Source organism: Oncorhynchus kisutch, linkage group LG2 (assembly GCF_002021735.2).
Source record: "Oncorhynchus kisutch isolate 150728-3 linkage group LG2, Okis_V2, whole genome shotgun sequence".
In the NCBI taxonomy this organism is placed as follows: domain Eukaryota; kingdom Metazoa; phylum Chordata; class Actinopteri; order Salmoniformes; family Salmonidae; genus Oncorhynchus; species Oncorhynchus kisutch.
Window position 1 is genome coordinate 71,764,584 of NC_034175.2, and position 21,908 is coordinate 71,786,491.

The 21,908-nt window shown below is 47.2% G+C and overlaps 1 pseudogene; it reads left to right on the forward strand.

Moving 5' to 3' along the window:
* The window catches only part of LOC109905270 (conserved oligomeric Golgi complex subunit 3-like), a 53,542-nt pseudogene that overhangs the window by 9,111 nt on the left and 22,523 nt on the right, over positions 1-21,908 (forward strand).

Below are 21,908 nucleotides of genomic sequence, written 5' to 3' on the forward strand. Positions count from 1 at the left end.
TCTCCAAACCCACACCTAGAATAGAGGAAGTACTGTCTCCAAACCCACCTCTAGGCTAGAGGAAGTACTGTCTCCAAACGCACACCTAGAATAGAGGAAGTACTGTACCCAAACCTAGACTAGAGGAAGTACTGTCTCCAAACCCACCCCTAGACTAGAGGAAGTACTGTCTCCAAACCCATATCTAGACTAGAGGAAGTACTGTCTCCAAACCCACACCTAGACTAGAGGAAGTACTGTCTCCAAACCCACCCCTAGACTAGAGGAAGTACTGTCTCCAAACCCACCCCTAGACTAGAGGAAGTACTGTCTCCAAACCCACCTCTAGGCTAGAGGAAGTACTGTCTCCAAACCCACCCCTAGACTAGAGGAAGTACTGTCTCCAAACCCACACCTAGACTAGAGGAAGTACTGTCTCCAAACCCACCCCTAGACTAGAGGAAGTACTGTCTCCAAACCCACACCTAGACTAGAGGAAGTACTGTACCCACACCTAGACTAGAGGAAGTACTGTACCCACACCTAGACTAGAGGAAGAACTGTACCCACACCTAGACTAGAGGAAGTACTGTCTCCAAACCCACACCCAGACTAGAGGAAGTACTGTACCCACACCTAGACTAGAGGTAGTACTGTACTCACACCTAGACTAGAGGAAGTACTGTCTCCAAACCCACACCTAGACTAGAGGAAGTACTGTACCCACACCTAGACTAGAGGAAGTACTGTCTCCAAACCCACACCTAGACTAGAGGAAGTATTGTACCAACACCTAGACTAGAGGAAGTACTGTACCCACACCTAGACTAGAGGAAGTACTGTACCTACACCTAGACTAGAGGAAGTACTGTACCCACACCTAGACTAGAGGAAGTACTGTCTCCAACCCCACACCTAGACTAGAGGAAGTACTGTCTCCAAACCCACCCCTAGACTAGAGGAAGTACTGTCTCCAATTCCACCCCTAGACTAGAGGAAGTACTGTCTCCAAACCCACACCTAGACTAGAGGAGATACTGTCTCCAAACCCACACCTAGACTAGAGGAAGTACTGTACCCACACCTAGACTAGAGGAAGTACTGTCTCCAAACCCACACCTAGACTAGAGGAAGTACTCTACCCACACCTAGACTAGAGGAAGTACTCTACCCACACCTAGACTAGAGGAAGTATTGCACCCACACCTAGACTAGAGGAAGTACTGTCTCCAAACCCAAACCTAGAGTAGAGGAAGTACTGTCTCCAAACCCACACCTAGACTAGAGGAAGTACTGTACCAACACCTAGACTAGAGGAAGTACTGTACCCACACCTAGACTAGAGGAAGTACTGTACCTACACCTAGACTAGAGGAAGTACTGTACCCACACCTAGACTAGAGGAAGTACTGTCTCCAAACCCACACCTAGACTAGAGGAAGTACTGTCTCCAAACCCACCCCTAGACTAGAGGAAGTACTGTCTCCAATTCCACCCCTAGACTAGAGGAAGTACTGTCTCCAAACCCACACCTAGACTAGAGGAGGTACTGTCTCCAAACCCACACCTAGACTAGAGGAAGTACTGTACCCACACCTAGACTAGAGGAAGTACTGTCTCCAAACCTACCCCTAGACTAGAGGAAGTACTGTCTCAAAACCCACACCTAGACTAGAGGAAGTACTGTCTCCAAACCCATATCTAGACTAGAGGAAGTACTGTCTCCAAACCCACACCTAGACTAGAGGAAGTACTGTCTCCAAACCCACCCCTAGACAAGAGGAAGTACTGTCTCCAAACCCACACCTAGAATAGAGGAAGTACTGTCTCCAAACCCACCTCTAGGCTAGAGGAAGTACTGTCTCCAAACGCACACCTAGACTAGAGGAAGTACTGTACCCAAACCTAGACTAGAGGAAGTACTGTCTCCAAACCCACCCCTAGACTAGAGGAAGTACTGTCTCCAAACCCATATCTAGACTAGAGGAAGTACTGTCTCCAAACCCACACCTAGACTATAGGAAGTACTGTCTCCAAACCCACCCCTAGACTAGAGGAAGTACTGTCTCCAAACCCACCCCTAGACTAGAGGAAGTACTGTCTCCAAACCCACCTCTAGGCTAGAGGAAGTACTGTCTCCAAACCCACCCCTAGACTAGAGGAAGTACTGTCTCCAAACCCACACCTAGACTAGAGGAAGTACTGTCTCCAAACCCACCCCTAGACTAGAGGAAGTACTGTCTCCAAACCCACACCTAGACTAGAGGAAGTACTGTCTCCAAACACACACCTAGACTAGAGGAAGTACTGTACCCACACCTAGACTAGAGGAAGTACTGTACCCACACCTAGACTAGAGGAAGAACTGTACCCACACCTAGACTAGAGGAAGTACTGTCTCCAAACCCACACCCAGACTAGAGGAAGTACTGTACCCACACCTAGACTAGAGGTAGTACTGTACTCACACCTAGACTAGAGGAAGTACTGTCTCCAAACCCACACCTAGACTAGAGGAAGTACTGTACCCACACCTAGACTAGAGGAAGTACTGTCTCCAAACCCACACCTAGACTAGAGGAAGTATTGTACCAACACCTAGACTAGAGGAAGTACTGTACCCACACCTAGACTAGAGGAAGTACTGTACCTACACCTAGACTAGAGGAAGTACTGTACCCACACCTAGACTAGAGGAAGTACTGTCTCCAACCCCACACCTAGACTAGAGGAAGTACTGTCTCCAAACCCACCCCTAGACTAGAGGAAGTACTGTCTCCAATTCCACCCCTAGACTAGAGGAAGTACTGTCTCCAAACCCACACCTAGACTAGAGGAGATACTGTCTCCAAACCCACACCTAGACTAGAGGAAGTACTGTACCCACACCTAGACTAGAGGAGGTACTGTACCCAAACCTAGACTAGAGGAAGTACTGTCTCCAAACCCACCCCTAGACTAGAGGAAGTACTGTCTCCAAACCCACACCTAGACTAGAGGAAGTACTGTCTCCAAACCCACACCCAGACTAGAGGAAGTACTGTACCCACACCTAGACTAGAGGTAGTACTGTACTCACACCTAGACTAGAGGAAGTACTGTCTCCAAACCCACACCTAGACTAGAGGAAGTACTGTACCCACACCTAGACTAGAGGAAGTACTGTCTCCAAACCCACACCTAGACTAGAGGAAGTATTGTACCAACACCTAGACTAGAGGAAGTACTGTACCCACACCTAGACTAGAGGAAGTACTGTACCTACACCTAGACTAGAGGAAGTACTGTACCCACACCTAGACTAGAGGAAGTACTGTCTCCAACCCCACACCTAGACTAGAGGAAGTACTGTCTCCAAACCCACCCCTAGACTAGAGGAAGTACTGTCTCCAATTCCACCCCTAGACTAGAGGAAGTACTGTCTCCAAACCCACACCTAGACTAGAGGAGATACTGTCTCCAAACCCACACCTAGACTAGAGGAAGTACTGTACCCACACCTAGACTAGAGGAGGTACTGTACCCAAACCTAGACTAGAGGAAGTACTGTCTCCAAACCCACCCCTAGACTAGAGGAAGTACTGTCTCCAAACCCACACCTAGACTAGAGGAAGTACTGTCTCCAAACCCACACCTAGACTAGAGGAAGTACTCTACCCACACCTAGACTAGAGGAGGTACTGTCTCCAAACCCACACCTAGACTAGAGGAAGTACTGTACCCAAACCTAGACTAGAGGAAGTACTGTCTCCAAACCCACCCCTAGACTAGAGGAAGTACTGTCTCCAAACCCATATCTAGACTAGAGGAAGTACTGTCTCCAAACCCACACCTAGACTAGAGGAAGTACTGTCTCCAAACCCACCCCTAGACTAGAGGAAGTACTGTCTCCAAACCCACACCTAGACTAGAGGAAGTACTGTACCCACACCTAGACTAGAGGAAGTACTGTCTCCAAACCCACACCTAGACTAGAGGAAGTACTGTCTCCAAACCCACCCCTAGACTAGAGGAAGTACTGTCTCCAAACCCACACCTAGACTAGAGGAAGTACTGTACCCACACCTAGACTAGAGGAAGTACTGTACCCACACCTAGACTAGAGGAAGTACTGTACCCACACCTAGACTAGAGGAAGTACTGTACCCACACCTAGACTAGAGGAAGTACTGTACCCAAACCTAGACTAGAGGAAGTACTTCTACACCTGCATTGCTTGCTGTTTGGGGTTTTAGGCTGGGTTTCTGTACAGCACTTTGAGATATCAGCTGATGTATGAAGGGCTATATAAATTAATTTGATTTGATTTGATTTACTGTCTCCAAACCCACACCCAGACTAGAGGAAGTACTGTACCCACACCTAGACTAGAGGAAGTACTGTCTCCAAACCCACACCTAGACTAGAGGAAGTACTGTCTCCAAACCCAAACCTAGACTAGAGGAAGTACTGTCTCCAAACCCACACCTAGACTAGAGGAAGTACTGTACCTACACCTAGACTAGAGGAAGTACTGTACCCACACCTAGACTAGAGGAAGTACTGTACCTACACCTAGACTAGAGGAGGTACTGTACCCAAACCCACACCTAGACTAGAGGAGGTACTGTCTCCAAACCCACACCTAGACTAGAGTAAGTACTGTACCCACACCTAGACTAGAGGAAGTACTGTCCCCAAACCCACACCTAGACTAGAGGAAGTACAGTACCCACACCTAGACTAGAGGAAGTACTCTACCCACACCTAGACTAGAGGAAGTACTGTCTCCAAACCCAAACCTAGACTAGAGGAAGTACTGTCTCCAAACCCACACCTAGACTAGAGGAAGTACTGTACCCACACCTAGACTAGAGGAAGTACTGTACCTACACCTAGACTAGAGGAAGTACTGTACCCACACCTAGACTAGAGGAAGTACCTTACCCACACCTAGACTAGAGGAAGTACTTTCTCCAAACCCAAACCTAGACTAGAGGAAGTACTGTCTCCAAACCCACACCTAGACTAGAGGAAGTACTGTACCTACACGTAGACTAGAGGAAGTACTGTACCCACCTAGACTAGAGGAAGTACTGTACCCACACCTAGACTAGAGGAAGTACTGTACCCACACCTACCCCTCGACTAGAGGAAGTACTGTCTCCAAACCCACCCCTCGACTAGAGGAAGTACTGTCTCCAAACCCACCCCTCGACTAGAGGAAGTACTGTCTCCAAACCCACCCCTCGACTAGAGGAAGTGCTGTCTCCAAACCCACACCTAGACTAGAGGAAGTACTGTACCCAAACCTAGACTAGAGGAAGTACTTCTACACCTGCATTGCTTGCTGTTTGGGGTTTTAGGCTGGGTTTCTGTACAGCACTTTGAGATATCAGCTGATGTATGAAGGGCTATATAAATACATTTGATTTGATTTGATTTGATTTACTGTCTCCAAACCCACACCCAGACTAGAGGAAGTACTGTACCCACACCTAGACTAGAGGAAGTACTGTCTCCAAACCCAAACCTAGAGTAGAGGAAGTACTGTCTCCAAACCCACACCTAGACTAGAGGAAGTACTGTACCTACACCTAGACTAGAGGAAGTACTGTACCCACACCTAGACTAGAGGAAGTACTGTACCCACCCCTAGACTAGAGGAAGTACTGTACCTACACCTAGACTAGAGGAAGTACTGTACCCACCCCTAGACTAGAGGAAGTACTGTACCCACACCTAGACTAGAGGAAGTACTGTCTCCAAACCCACACCTAGACTAGATGAAGTACTGTCTCCAAACCCACACCTAGACTAGAGGAAGTACTGTCTAGAAACCCACACCTAGACTAGAGGAAGTACTGTCTCCAAACCCACACCTAGACTAGAGGAAGTACTGTCTCCAAACCCACACCTAGACTAGAGTAAGTACTGTACCCACACCCAGACTAGAGGAAGTACTGTACCCACACCTAGACTAGAGGAAGTACTGTACCCACACCTAGATTAGAGGAAGTACTGTCCCCAAACCCACACCTAGACTAGAGGAAGTACTGTCTCCAAACCCACACCTAGACTAGAGTAAGTACTGTACCCACACCCAGACTAGAGGAAGTACTGTACCCACACCTAGACTAGAGGAAGTACTGTACCCACACCTAGATTAGAGGAAGTACTGTCCCCAAACCCACACCTAGACTAGAGGAAGTACTGTCTCCAAACCCACACCTAGACTAGAGGAAGTACTGTCTCCAAACACACACCTAGACTAGAGGAAGTACTGTACCCACACCTAGACTAGAGGAAGTACTGTACCCACACCTAGACTAGAGGTAGTACTGTACTCACACCTAGACTAGAGGAAGTACTGTCTCCAAACCCACACCTAGACTAGAGGAAGTACTGTACCCACACCTAGACTAGAGGAAGTACTGTCTCCAAACCCACACCTAGACTAGAGGAAGTATTGTACCAACACCTAGACTAGAGGAAGTACTGTACCCACACCTAGACTAGAGGAAGTACTGTACCTACACCTAGACTAGAGGAAGTACTGTACCCACACCTAGACTAGAGGAAGTACTGTCTCCAACCCCACACCTAGACTAGAGGAAGTACTGTCTCCAAACCCACCCCTAGACTAGAGGAAGTACTGTCTCCAATTCCACCCCTAGACTAGAGGAAGTACTGTCTCCAAACCCACACCTAGACTAGAGGAGATACTGTCTCCAAACCCACACCTAGACTAGAGGAAGTACTGTACCCACACCTAGACTAGAGGAGGTACTGTACCCAAACCTAGACTAGAGGAAGTACTGTCTCCAAACCCACCCCTAGACTAGAGGAAGTACTGTCTCCAAACCCACACCTAGACTAGAGGAAGTACTGTCTCCAAACCCACACCTAGACTAGAGGAAGTACTCTACCCACACCTAGACTAGAGGAGGTACTGTCTCCAAACCCACACCTAGACTAGAGGAAGTACTGTACCCAAACCTAGACTAGAGGAAGTACTGTCTCCAAACCCACCCCTAGACTAGAGGAAGTACTGTCTCCAAACCCATATCTAGACTAGAGGAAGTACTGTCTCCAAACCCACACCTAGACTAGAGGAAGTACTGTCTCCAAACCCACCCCTAGACTAGAGGAAGTACTGTCTCCAAACCCACACCTAGACTAGAGGAAGTACTGTACCCACACCTAGACTAGAGGAAGTACTGTCTCCAAACCCACACCTAGACTAGAGGAAGTACTGTCTCCAAACCCACCCCTAGACTAGAGGAAGTACTGTCTCCAAACCCACACCTAGACTAGAGGAAGTACTGTACCCACACCTAGACTAGAGGAAGTACTGTACCCACACCTAGACTAGAGGAAGTACTGTACCCACACCTAGACTAGAGGAAGTACTGTACCCACACCTAGACTAGAGGAAGTACTGTCTCCAAACCCACACCTAGACTAGATGAAGTACTGTCTCCAAACCCACACCTAGACTAGAGGAAGTACTGTCTAGAAACCCACACCTAGACTAGAGGAAGTACTGTCTCCAAACCCACACCTAGACTAGAGGAAGTACTGTCTCCAAACCCACACCTAGACTAGAGTAAGTACTGTACCCACACCCAGACTAGAGGAAGTACTGTACCCACACCTAGACTAGAGGAAGTACTGTACCCACACCTAGATTAGAGGAAGTACTGTCCCCAAACCCACACCTAGACTAGAGGAAGTACTGTCTCCAAACCCACACCTAGACTAGAGTAAGTACTGTACCCACACCCAGACTAGAGGAAGTACTGTACCCACACCTAGACTAGAGGAAGTACTGTACCCACACCTAGATTAGAGGAAGTACTGTCCCCAAACCCACACCTAGACTAGAGGAAGTACTGTCTCCAAACCCACACCTAGACTAGAGGAAGTACTGTCTCCAAACACACACCTAGACTAGAGGAAGTACTGTACCCACACCTAGACTAGAGGAAGTACTGTACCCACACCTAGACTAGAGGTAGTACTGTACTCACACCTAGACTAGAGGAAGTACTGTCTCCAAACCCACACCTAGACTAGAGGAAGTACTGTACCCACACCTAGACTAGAGGAAGTACTGTCTCCAAACCCACACCTAGACTAGAGGAAGTATTGTACCAACACCTAGACTAGAGGAAGTACTGTACCCACACCTAGACTAGAGGAAGTACTGTACCTACACCTAGACTAGAGGAAGTACTGTACCCACACCTAGACTAGAGGAAGTACTGTCTCCAACCCCACACCTAGACTAGAGGAAGTACTGTCTCCAAACCCACCCCTAGACTAGAGGAAGTACTGTCTCCAATTCCACCCCTAGACTAGAGGAAGTACTGTCTCCAAACCCACACCTAGACTAGAGGAGATACTGTCTCCAAACCCACACCTAGACTAGAGGAAGTACTGTACCCACACCTAGACTAGAGGAGGTACTGTACCCAAACCTAGACTAGAGGAAGTACTGTCTCCAAACCCACCCCTAGACTAGAGGAAGTACTGTCTCCAAACCCACACCTAGACTAGAGGAAGTACTGTCTCCAAACCCACACCTAGACTAGAGGAAGTACTCTACCCACACCTAGACTAGAGGAGGTACTGTCTCCAAACCCACACCTAGACTAGAGGAAGTACTGTACCCAAACCTAGACTAGAGGAAGTACTGTCTCCAAACCCACCCCTAGACTAGAGGAAGTACTGTCTCCAAACCCATATCTAGACTAGAGGAAGTACTGTCTCCAAACCCACACCTAGACTAGAGGAAGTACTGTCTCCAAACCCACCCCTAGACTAGAGGAAGTACTGTCTCCAAACCCACACCTAGACTAGAGGAAGTACTGTACCCACACCTAGACTAGAGGAAGTACTGTCTCCAAACCCACACCTAGACTAGAGGAAGTACTGTCTCCAAACCCACCCCTAGACTAGAGGAAGTACTGTCTCCAAACCCACACCTAGACTAGAGGAAGTACTGTACCCACACCTAGACTAGAGGAAGTACTGTACCCACACCTAGACTAGAGGAAGTACTGTACCCACACCTAGACTAGAGGAAGTACTGTACCCACACCTAGACTAGAGGAAGTACTGTACCCAAACCTAGACTAGAGGAAGTACTTCTACACCTGCATTGCTTGCTGTTTGGGGTTTTAGGCTGGGTTTCTGTACAGCACTTTGAGATATCAGCTGATGTATGAAGGGCTATATAAATTAATTTGATTTGATTTGATTTACTGTCTCCAAACCCACACCCAGACTAGAGGAAGTACTGTACCCACACCTAGACTAGAGGAAGTACTGTCTCCAAACCCACACCTAGACTAGAGGAAGTACTGTCTCCAAACCCAAACCTAGACTAGAGGAAGTACTGTCTCCAAACCCACACCTAGACTAGAGGAAGTACTGTACCTACACCTAGACTAGAGGAAGTACTGTACCCACACCTAGACTAGAGGAGGTACTGTACCCAAACCCACACCTAGACTAGAGGAGGTACTGTCTCCAAACCCACACCTAGACTAGAGTAAGTACTGTACCCACACCTAGACTAGAGGAAGTACTGTCCCCAAACCCACACCTAGACTAGAGGAAGTACAGTACCCACACCTAGACTAGAGGAAGTACTCTACCCACACCTAGACTAGAGGAAGTACTGTCTCCAAACCCAAACCTAGACTAGAGGAAGTACTGTCTCCAAACCCACACCTAGACTAGAGGAAGTACTGTACCCACACCTAGACTAGAGGAAGTACTGTACCTACACCTAGACTAGAGGAAGTACTGTACCCACACCTAGACTAGAGGAAGTACCTTACCCACACCTAGACTAGAGGAAGTACTTTCTCCAAACCCAAACCTAGACTAGAGGAAGTACTGTCTCCAAACCCACACCTAGACTAGAGGAAGTACTGTACCTACACGTAGACTAGAGGAAGTACTGTACCCACCTAGACTAGAGGAAGTACTGTACCCACACCTAGACTAGAGGAAGTACTGTACCCACACCTACCCCTCGACTAGAGGAAGTACTGTCTCCAAACCCACCCCTCGACTAGAGGAAGTACTGTCTCCAAACCCACCCCTCGACTAGAGGAAGTACTGTCTCCAAACCCACCCCTCGACTAGAGGAAGTGCTGTCTCCAAACCCACACCTAGACTAGAGGAAGTACTGTACCCAAACCTAGACTAGAGGAAGTACTTCTACACCTGCATTGCTTGCTGTTTGGGGTTTTAGGCTGGGTTTCTGTACAGCACTTTGAGATATCAGCTGATGTATGAAGGGCTATATAAATACATTTGATTTGATTTGATTTGATTTACTGTCTCCAAACCCACACCCAGACTAGAGGAAGTACTGTACCCACACCTAGACTAGAGGAAGTACTGTCTCCAAACCCAAACCTAGAGTAGAGGAAGTACTGTCTCCAAACCCACACCTAGACTAGAGGAAGTACTGTACCTACACCTAGACTAGAGGAAGTACTGTACCCACACCTAGACTAGAGGAAGTACTGTACCCACCCCTAGACTAGAGGAAGTACTGTACCTACACCTAGACTAGAGGAAGTACTGTACCCACCCCTAGACTAGAGGAAGTACTGTACCCACACCTAGACTAGAGGAAGTACTGTCTCCAAACCCACACCTAGACTAGATGAAGTACTGTCTCCAAACCCACACCTAGACTAGAGGAAGTACTGTCTAGAAACCCACACCTAGACTAGAGGAAGTACTGTCTCCAAACCCACACCTAGACTAGAGGAAGTACTGTCTCCAAACCCACACCTAGACTAGAGTAAGTACTGTACCCACACCCAGACTAGAGGAAGTACTGTACCCACACCTAGACTAGAGGAAGTACTGTACCCACACCTAGATTAGAGGAAGTACTGTCCCCAAACCCACACCTAGACTAGAGGAAGTACTGTCTCCAAACCCACACCTAGACTAGAGTAAGTACTGTACCCACACCCAGACTAGAGGAAGTACTGTACCCACACCTAGACTAGAGGAAGTACTGTACCCACACCTAGATTAGAGGAAGTACTGTCCCCAAACCCACACCTAGACTAGAGGAAGTACTGTCTCCAAACCCACACCTAGACTAGAGGAAGTACTGTACCCACCCCTAGACTAGAGGAAGTACTCTACCCACACCGAGACTAGAGGAAGTACTGTACCCACACCTAGACTAGAGGAAGTACTGTACCCACACCTAGACTAGAGGAAGTACTGTCTCCAAACCCAAACCTAGACTAGAGGAAGTACTGTACCCACCCCTAGACTAGAGGAAGTACTGTACACACCCCTAGACTAGAGGAAGTACTGTACCCACCCCTAGACTAGAGGAAGTACTCTACCCACACCGAGACTAGAGGAAGTACTGTCTCCAAACCCAAACCTAGACTAGAGGAAGTACTGTCTCCAAACCCACACCTAGACTAGAGGAAGTACTGTACCTACACCTAGACTAGAGGAAGTACTCTACCCACACCGAGACTAGAGGAAGTACTGTACCCACACCTAGACTAGAGGAAGTACTGTACCTACACCTAGACTAGAGGAAGTACTGTCTCCAAACCCACACCTAGACTAGAGGAAGTACTGTACCCACACCTAGACTAGAGGAGGTACTGTCTCCAAACCCACACCTAGACTAGAGGAAGTACTGAACCCACACCTAGACTAGAGGAAGTACTCTACCCACACCTAGACTAGAGGAAGTACTGTACCTACACCTAGACTAGAGGAAGTACTGTACCTACACCTAGACTAGAGGAAGTACTGTACCCACACCTAGACTAGAGGAAGTACTGTCTCCAAACCCACACCTAGACTAGAGGAAGTACTGTCTCCAAACCCACCCCTAGACTAGAGGAAGTACTGTCTCCAAACCCACACCTAGACTAGAGGAAGTACTGTCTCCAAACCCACACCTAGACTAGAGTAAGTACTGTACCCACACCCAGACTAGAGGAAGTACTGTACCACACCTAGACTAGAGGAAGTACTGTCCCCAAACCCACACCTAGACTAGAGGAAGTACTGTCTCCAAACCCACACCTAGACTAGAGTAAGTACTGTACCCACACCCAGACTAGAGGAAGTACTGTACCACACCTAGACTAGAGGAAGTACTGTACCCACACCTAGATTAGAGGAAGTACTGTCCCCAAACCCACACCTAGACTAGAGGAAGTACTGTCTCCAAACCCACACCTAGACTAGAGGAAGTACTGTCTCCAAACCCACACCTAGACTAGAGTAAGTACTGTACCCACACCCAGACTAGAGGAAGTACTGTACCACACCTAGACTAGAGGAAGTACTGTACCCACACCTAGATTAGAGGAAGTACTGTCCCCAAACCCACACCTAGACTAGAGGAAGTACTGTCTCCAAACCCACACCTAGACTAGAGGAAGTACTGTACCCACCCCTAGACTAGAGGAAGTACTGTACCCACCCCTAGACTAGAGGAAGTACTCTACCCACACTGAGACTAGAGGAAGTACTGTACACACACCTAGACTAGAGGAAGTACTGTCTCCAAACCCAAACCTAGACTAGAGGAAGTACTGTACCCACCCCTAGACTAGAGGAAGTACTGTACCCACCCCTAGACTAGAGGAAGTACTCTACCCACACCGAGACTAGAGGAAGTACTGTCTCCAAACCCAAACCTAGACTAGAGGAAGTACTGTCTCCAAACCCACACCTAGACTAGAGGAAGTACTGTACCTACACCTAGACTAGAGGAAGTACTGTACCCACACCTAGACTAGAGGAAGTACTCTACCCACACCGAGACTAGAGGAAGTACTGTACCCACACCTAGACTAGAGGAAGTACTGTACCTACACCTAGACTAGAGGAAGTACTGTCTCCAAACCCACACCTAGACTAGAGGAAGTACTGTACCCACACCTAGACTAGAGGAGGTACTGTCTCCAAACCCACACCTAGACTAGAGGAAGTACTGTATCCACACCTAGACTAGAGGAAGTACTCTACCCACACCTAGACTAGAGGAAGTACTGTACCTACACCTAGACTAGAGGAAGTACTGTACCTACACCTAGACTAGAGGAAGTACTGTACCCACACCTAGACTAGAGGAAGTACTGTACCCACACCTAGACTAGAGGAAGTACTGTCTCCAAACCCACACCTAGACTAGAGGAAGTACTGTCTCCAAACCCACCCCTAGACTAGAGGAAGTACTGTCTCCAAACCCACACCTAGACTAGAGGAAGTACTGTCTCCAAACCCACACATTGACTTTTTTTTGTAGGACCTTCCTTTAATGCTCACTGAAACTCAGAGCTCTGTACAGAATATGTTTGTCTTGACGTAAAGGCTCACATCAATTCATATTTCCCTGTTAGTATTCTCCTTTCTTCTTCTTTCATTTCTGTCCTGTCTGTCCTGTCTGTCCTGTCTGTCCTGTCTGTCCTGTCTGTCCTGTCTGCCTTGTCTGTCCTGTCTGTCTTGTCTGTCCTGTCTGTCCTGTCTGTCCTGTCTGTCCTGTCTGCCTTGTCTGTCCTGTCTGTCCTGTCTGTCTTGTCTTTCTACACCTGCTGACTTTACTGTTGAATTAACTGGCAGTAACATTCTACACAGTGAGATAAAACATGTATCTAAACTGATCAGATACTAGCTAGTATTTCTCTCTTGTAGAAGAAATGCATTTTCAACACACTGTCATTTCCCAGAGGACAACTCAAATGTGACCTTTTGCTCACTGGTGGGAAAGTGGAGGAGTCCCCCCCCCCCCCCTCTCCTCCAGTGAACTGCTGGAGAAGCTGTGTCTGTCGCTGTATGACGTCCTGCGACTGCTCATCATCCACGGTATCCACTTGGAGACCATGTCAGAACTCTGTGGCATCCTAAATAATGAGATGCTACAAGACCACGTCCACAACAAAAACGGTACTGTCACTCGCAATACAAAGGACCTCTGGTTTCTATTACCGTCAAGCTACAGTATGTTACATGTTTACACCGTAACGTATTTTCAGAGAGCAGTGTAATTAGGCCTACACGTCAACAGATAAAACATCCCTAGGACATGGTGTTTCTTTCTATAAGCGAGGGTGTGTAACCAGGCTGAGTAGGAGTGTATGACGTTATGGTGTGTGTAGCTGGTCAGCTGGGGGTGTTTGAGGCGGTGGTGAAGCAGATGCTGGAGGATGTCCAGGAGAGGCTGGTCTACAGGACGCACATCTACATCCAGACTGACATCATCGGAGACAACCCCGCCCCCAGGGACCTGGCCTATCCTGAGAAACTGGAGAGGATGGAGGTTGGGTTTGACTGACTGCCTGTCTTAAGTCAGTGGGAGGAATTTGCCCCTATATACTAATCTAAGGTTAATTCTGGGTTTTTTAAATGTTTTTTTAACCTTAATTTAACTAGGCAAGTCAGTTAAGAACCAATTCTTATTTACAATGACGGCCTACACCGGCCAAACCCGGACGACGCTGGGCCAATTGTGCGCCGCCCTATGGGACTCTCAATCATGGCCGCTTGTGATACAGCCCGGAATCGAACCAGGGTGTCTGTAGTGACGCCTCAAGCCCTGAGATGCAGTTCCTTAGACCGCTGTGCCACTGATAGTGATTGACACGGATTTATTATTGATTCTGTGGATACACGGATTCTGTAGCAGCTGACAGTCCTGCCCTTTGTTCTGACTTCTACAAGGTCTTGGCCTGGCGTTTTACACTACAGATGTTTACAGTACACTTGGTGCTGTCTGAGTAGAATAGAAAGAGCCTGTCTCCAAGAGGCCTGTTAGATGTTTTCTGTGTTGAATTCCCTGTTCAACTTGTAATAAACTACGTCCGGGCATGAGTAATCCAACAGACGTCAAAGCTTGATCATTAACCAGAGATTTCTTTTTTTTTTATTGAATACTGTAAAACTATTTGGTGTCTGCCCGAACGGGCAAGTGACATTTTGTCTTAATAAAGACAACGTTAATTTGCTTTGACTCTAGTGTTCCATGTGTACATGTGCATTTGAAGGGCACAACAAAAAAGAAGCTAAGCATCACGCCCTTCTCCCTAAATTCCCTCTGTGTCTCATTCATTCAATTGCGTTTCGACCTCTCTATATACACACACAGACACATCCTGAGTGTGCACACTAACTCCTGTTAGGCCGACAGAAATAAATGCCTATAGAAATGTATCTAACCGATGGGATATACAAGCTACAGTCCTTGCCAAGTGATCATAGTTTTTATCATGTAAAAATCGTAAAATATGCACAGAAAAACTGGATAAAGACAGCGTATCTCCATCAGAATCATTAAGCATATGCTTAATCAGGAAACAGATGTCTGGAAATCATCACCATGCATTGTTCAATGTGGAATTGCTCATCCATTTAAGAAAATTCAAAAATAACAGGCAGAATAAACTATATTGAACATCTGTATCTTGAAAAAGAAGATCGATTTTTGTTTTGTATCCCTGAAAAAAAAAAGATTTCAACTGGTCAAATTGAGCCCCATTTCAAATGATCTCCATTTCAGACTAACTGTTCGAGATATGCATAATTTGATAATAATTAATTCAATATTTAATAATTTCGCACTGGCAACTGTTTTCATTTGGAAAAATATTCTGTTCTATTGTTATTCTGTTCTATTGTTATTCTGTTCTATTGTTATTCTGTTCTATTGTTATTCTGTTCTATTGTTATTCTGTTCTATTGTTATTCTGTTCTATTGTTATTCTGTTCTATTGTTATTCTGTTCTATTGTTATTCTGTTCTATTGTTATTCTGTTCATTGTTATTCTGTTCTATTGTTATTCTGTTCCATTGTTATTCTGTTCTATTGTTATTCTGTTCTATTGTTATTCTGTTCTATTGTTATTCTGTTCTATTGTTATTCTGTTCTATTGTTATTCTGTTCTATTGTTATTCTGTTCTATTGTTATTCTGTTCTATTGTTATTCTGTTCTATTGTTATTCTGTTCTATTGTTATTCTGTTCCATTGTTATTCTGTTCCATTGTTATTCTGTTCTATTGTTATTCTGTTCTATTGTTATTCTGTTTTTATAATACATGTTTTTGTTTACTTAAAAAAATTATTTAAAAAAACAAGTGTGTCTTGATTGTGATAAAGGGGCTTGGGAAATAAGAGCGTCTTGTCTGTAAAATTTTCAAAAAACGAAGTATTTCATAGGCTTCTACAAGTACCACTACTGAGGTTACAAGCACCACTACTGAGGTTACAAGCACCACTACTGAGGTTACAAGTACCACTACTGAGGTTACAAGCACCACTACTGAGGTTACAAGCACCACTACTGAGGTTACAAGCACCACTACTGAGGTTACAAGCACCACTACTGAGGTTACAAGCACCACTACTGAGGTTACAAGCACCACTACTGAGGTTACAAGCACCACTACTGAGGTTACAAGCACCACTACTGAGGTTACAAGCACCACTACTGAGGTTACAAGCACCACTACTGAGGTTACAAGCACCACTACTGAGGTTACAAGCACCCACTACTGAGGTTACAAGCACCACTACTGAGGTTACAAGCACCACTACTGAGGTTACAAGCACCACTACTGAGGTTACAAGCACCACTACTGAGGTTACAAGCACCACTACTGAGGTTACAAGCACCACTACTGAGGTTACAGTCCACTACTGAGGTTACAAGCACCACTACTGAGGTTACAAGCACCACTACTGAGGTTACAAGCACCACTACTGAGGTTACAAGCACCACTACTGAGGTTACAAGCACCACTACTGAGGTTACAAGCACCACTACTGAGGTTACAAGCACCACTACTGAGGTTACAAGCACCACTACTGAGGTTACAAGCACCACTACTGAGGTTACAAGCACCACTACTGAGGTTACAAGCACCACTACTGAGGTTACAAGCACCACTACTGAGGTTACAAGCACCACTACTGGAGGTTACAAGCACCACTACTGAGGTTACAAGCACCACTACTGAGGTTACAAGCACCACTACTGAGGTTACAAGCACCACTACTGAGGTTACAAGCACCACTACTGAGGTTACAAGCACCACTACTGAGGTTACAAGCACCACTACTGAGGTTACAAGCACCACTACTGAGGTTACAAGCACCACTACTGAGGTTACAAGCACAACACTACTGAGGTTACAAGCACCACTACTGAGGTTACAAGTACCACTACTGAGGTTACAAGCACCACTACTGAGGTTACAAGCACCACTACTGAGGTTACAAGCACCACTACTGAGGTTACAAGCACCACTACTGAGGTTACAAGCACCACTACTGAGGTTACAAGCACCACTACTGAGGTTACAAGCACCACTACTGAGGTTACAAGCACCACTACTGAGGTTACAAGCACCACTACTGAGGTTACAAGCACCACTACTGAGGTTACAAGCACCACTACTGAGGTTACAAGCACCACTACTGAGGTTACTGCCTTTTTGAAGGTTGTTGGTCCACCATATAATATAACCAGTTTATGTTTCAATGAATAAATCATAAATTGCACTTGCTATTTTATTGACAAATTATTTATTACTGTGTATACATGCATACATATAGTACCAGTCAAAGTTTGTACACAGCCACTCGTTCCAGGGTTTTTCTTTGTTTTTTAAACTATTTTCTACATTTGTGAATAATCGTGAAGACATAAAAACTATGAAATAACACATCATGGAATCATGTAGTAACCAAAATAGTATTTAAACAGATTTTCCTTGATTACAGCTAAAGAAAAACCCTTGAATGAGGCTTACTGGTGCTTTACTGGTGCTTACTGCTGCTTACTGGTGCTTACTGGTGCTTACTGGTGCTTACTGCTGCTTACTGGTGCTTACTGCTGCTTACTGGTGCTTACTGGTGCTTACTGCTGCTTACTGGTGCTTACTGCTGCTTACTGGTGCTTACTGCTGCTTACTGGTGCTTACTGCTGCTTACTGGTGCTTACTGGTGCTTACTGGTGCTTACTGGTGCTTACTGGTGCTTACTGCTGCTTACTGGTGCTTACTGCTGCTTACTGGTGCTTACTGGTGCCTACTGGTGCTTACTGGTGCTTACTGGTGCTTACTGGTGCTTACTGGTGCTTACTGCTGCTTACTGCTGCTTACTGGTGCTTACTGGTGCTTACTGGTGCTTACTGCTGCTTACTGGTGCTTACTGGTGCTTACTGGTGCTTACTGCTGCTTACTGGTGCTTACTGGTGCTTACTGGTGCTTACTGCTGCTTACTGCTGCTTACTGGTGCTTACTGCTGCTTACTGGTGCTTACTGCTGTTTACTGGTGCTTACTGCTGCTTACTGCTGCTTACTGCTGCTTACTGGGTGCTTACTGTGCTTACTGCTGCTTTACTGCTGCTTACTGCTGCTTTACTGGTGCTTACTGCTGCTTACTGGTGCTTACTGCTGCTTACTGTTGCTTACTGCTGCTTACTGGTGCTTCTGCTGCTTACTGCTGCTTCTGGTGCTTACTTGCTGCTTACTGGTGCTTACTGGTGCTTACTGGTGCTTACTGCGCTTACTGGTGCTTACTGGTGCTTACTGTGCTTACTGGTGCTTACTGGTGCTTACTGGTGCTTACTTGCTGCTTACTTGTGCTTACTGCGGCTTACTTGGTGCTTACTGGTGCTTACGGTGGCTTACTGCTGCTTACTGGTGCTTACTGCTGCTTACTTGGTGCTTACTGCTGCTTACTGGTGCTTACTGTGGCTTACTGCTGCTACTGGGTGCTTACTGCTGCTTACTGGTGCTTACTGCTGCTTACTGCTGCTTACTGGTGCTTACTGCTGCTTACTGGTGCTTACTGCTGCTTACTGTGCTTACTGCTGCTACTGCTCTTACTGCTGCTTACTGGTGCTTACTGGTGCTTACTGCTGCTTACTGGTGCTTACTGCTGCTTACTGCTGCTTACTGCTGCTTACTGGTGCTTACTGGTGCTTACTGCTGCTTACTGCTGCTTACTGGTGCTTACTGGTGCTTACTGCTGCTTACTGCTGCTTACTGCTGCTTACTGGTGCTTACTGCTGCTTACTGGTGCTTACTGGTGCCTTAACTGTGCTTACTGGCTGCTTACTGAGTGCTTAACTGCTGCTTACTGGCTGCTTACTGCTGCTGCCGTACTGGTGGGCTTACTGCCTGCTTACTGCTGCTTACTGGCTGCTTACTCTGGGCTTACTGGTGCTTACTGGCTGCTGACTGGTGCCTTACCTGCTGCTTACTGGTGCTTACTGGTGCTTACTGGTGCTTACGGTCTCTTACCTGCGTGCTTACTGGTGCTTACCTGGTGCTTACTGGTGCTTACTGGCTGCCTTACTGGTGCTTACTACGGCTGCTTACTGGTGCTTACTAGGCTGTCGTACTGGTTGCCTTACTGGCTGCTTACTGCTGCTTACTCTGCTGCTTACTGGCTGCTTACTGTGGTGCTGACTGCGGCTTACTGGTGGCTTACTTGCTGCTTACACTGGCTGCTTACTGGTGCTACTGCTGCTTACTGCCTGGCTTACTGGCTGGCCTTACTGGTGCTTACTGCTGCTTACTGCTGCTTACATAGGTGCTTACTGGTGCTTACTGGTGCTTACTGCAGTGCTTACTGGTGCTTACCTGCTGCTTACTGGGTGCTTACTGGTGCTTACTGCTGCTTACGGGCTGACTCTACGGCTGCTTACTTGGTGCTTACTGGTGCTTACTGGTGCTTACTGGTGCTTACTGGTGCTTACTGCTGCTTACTGGTGCTTACTGGTGCTTACTGGTGCCTACTGGTGCTTACTGCTGCTTACTGCTGCTTACTGCTGCTTACTGGTGCTTACTGCTGCTTACTGGTGCTTACTGCTGCTTACTGCTGCTTACTGGTGCTTACTGCTGCTTACTGGTGCTTACTGGTGCCTACTGGTGCTTACTGCTGCTTACTGCTGCTTACTGCTGCTTACTGGTGCTTACTGCTGCTTACTGGTGCTTACTGCTGCTTACTGGTGCTTACTGGTGCTTACTGCTGCTTACTGGTGCTTACTGCTGCTTACTGGTGCTTACTGCTGCTTACTGGTGCTTACTGCTGCTTACTGGTGCTTACTGCTGCTTACTGGTGCTTACTGCTGCTTACTGGTGCTTACTGGTGCTTACTGGTGCTTACTGCTGCTTACTGGTGCTTACTGCTGCTTACTGGTGCTTACTGGTGCTTACTGGTGCTTACTGGTGCTTACTGGTGCTTACTGGTGCTTACTGCTGCTTACTGGTGCTTACTGCTGCTTACTGGTGCTTACTGGTGCTTACTGGTGCTTACTGCTGCTTACTGGTGCTTACTGGTGCTTACTGGTGCTTACTGGTGCTTACTGGTGCTTACTGCTGCTTACCGGTGCTTACCGGTGCTTACCGGTGCTTACCGGGCTTACTGCTGCTTACTGGTGCTTACTGGTGCTTACTGGTGCTTACTGGTGCTTACCGGTGCTTACTGGTGCTTACTGGTGCTTACTGGTGCTTACTGATGCTTACTGCTGCTTACTGGTGCTTACTGGTGCTTACTGGTGCTTACTGCTGCTTACTGGTGCTTACCGGTGCTTACTGGTGCTTACTGGTGCTTACTGGTGCTTACTGGTGCTTACTGCTGCTTACTGGTGCTTACTGCTGCTTACTGGTGCTTACTGGTGCTTACTGGTGCTTACTGGTGCTTACTGCTGCTTACTGGTGCTTACTGCTGCTTACTGGTGCTTACTGGTGCTTACTGGTGCTTACTGCTGCTTACCGGTGCTTACCGGTGCTTACCGGTGCTTACTGCTGCTTACTGGTGCTTACTGGTGCTTACTGGTGCTTACCGGTGCTTACTGGTGCTTACTGGTGCTTACTGGTGCTTACTGATGCTTACTGCTGCTTACTGGTGCTTACTGGTGCTTACTGGTGCTTACTGCTGCTTACTGGTGCTTACCGGTGCTTACCGGTGCTTACTGGTGCTTACTGGTGCTTACTGCTGCTTACTGGTGCTTACTGGTGCTTACTGGTGCTTACTGCTGCTTACTGGTGCTTACTGCTGCTTACCGGTGCTTACCGGTGCTTACCGGTGCTTACCGGTGCTTACTGCTGCTTACTGCTGCTTACTGCTGCTTACTGCTGCTTACTGGTGCTTACTGGTGCTTACTGGTGCTTACTGGTGCTTACTGGTGCCTACTGGTGCTTACTGCTGCTTACTGGTGCTTACTGCTGCTTACCGGTGCTTACCGGTGCTTACCGGTGCTTACTGCTGCTTACTGCTGCTTACTGCTGCTTACTGGTGCTTACTGGTGCTTACTGGTGCTTACTGCTGCTTACTGGTGCTTACTGGTGCTTACTGGTGCCTACTGGTGCTTACTGCTGCTTGCTGGTGCTTACTGCTGCTTACTGGTGCCTACTGGTGCTTACTGGTGCTTACTGGTGCTTACGGCTGCTTACTGCTGCTTACTGCTGCTTACTGGTGCTTACTGGTGCTTACTGTGCTTACTGGTGCTTACTGGTGCTTACTGGTGCTCTTTCATGCCGTCCCTAGGAGGGGTGCGTCACTGAGTGGGTTGAGTCACTGATGTGATCTTCCTGTCTGTCCCCCCCCCCCCCCCCCCCCTCCCTGATGTTGTGCCGTGGCGGAGATCTTTGTGGGCTATACTCGGCCTTGTCTCAGGATGGTAAGTTGGTGTTTGAAGATATCCCTCTAGTGGTGTGGGGACTGTGCTTTGGCAAAGTGGGTGGGGTTATATCCTTCCTGTTTGGCCCTGTCCGGGGGTATCATCGGATGGGGCCACAGTGTCTCCTGACCCCTCCTGTCTCAGCCTCCAGTATTTAGGCTGCAGTAGTTTATATGTCGGGGGGCTAGGGTCAGTTTGTTATATCTGGAGTGCTTGTCCTGTCTTATCCGGTGTCCTGT